Below are 975 nucleotides of genomic sequence, written 5' to 3' on the forward strand. Positions count from 1 at the left end.
TTTTGAATATTCTCATCATTATCTTTTCCATCATCGTCTTTCCTTGAACAGTCTCTCCTCTCGCTTTTTTCTCCTTTCTTTTTCCCCTCTAACATTCTCTTCCTTCCCCTCCTCCTCTCACCTTCGCATTTCGAACATTCTTCCTCCACCCCTCCTCATGATTCCATGAACATTTTCCTTCTGTTCTTCTCCCCTTTTCTCCTCGAACGTTTTCCTTCAGTTCCTCTCCCCCTTTCTCCTTTACCATCCTTCAGTGTCTATCACCTCCCCCCAACCCCATTTCCCCCTCTTTCACTTCCTCTCCGTCCCAAGCATCTCTCTTCCGCCATCCTGTCATGTTCCCTTCCACCACACTGAGTCTCTCTCTCTCCAACCGTATCGCTTCTTCCACTATGCTACACAGACTCTTTTCGTTAGCCATCATTACATTCCTCTCCTTCACCATACCACCACCGCTTTTGCACTATATCAACAACACACCGGGACGTCACATCAACACATTCGTTTAATTCTAAAAATTATCGTGTTATTTTATTACGCATTTAAAGTATACATATCATTTTGTATTTTTTGTATTCTTTATCTTAGCTTAGGATCTAGTTTGTCTCAACCCTGTTCACTCCTCTTCGACCGGTACCACCTAATACCATCTAATACTAACTGATACTCCATAATACTGCTCTGCTCTCAAACCTCGATTCCCACCACTCACCTCAGTCGGTCCTCATATCCGCACTCATTCACCTGTGCCTTCCATATTCCCGCTTACCTTCCATATCTGCTTTTATCACTTGTGTTCGAAAGGGGTGAGGCCACTTTATAATCAAAACACTTGATAATGCGACCTTCATTGTTTATATCACACGGGTTAAGTCCCACGCCCTCCCCTAACTGGGTACATTCGGTTTATCTATTCAATTTCAGTTTATTTCGAAATATATCGAGTCATTGTCAGTTACCCTGATCATTTTCAGA

Source organism: Penaeus monodon, chromosome 29 (genome assembly GCF_015228065.2).
Source record: "Penaeus monodon isolate SGIC_2016 chromosome 29, NSTDA_Pmon_1, whole genome shotgun sequence".
NCBI lineage: Eukaryota > Metazoa > Arthropoda > Malacostraca > Decapoda > Penaeidae > Penaeus > Penaeus monodon.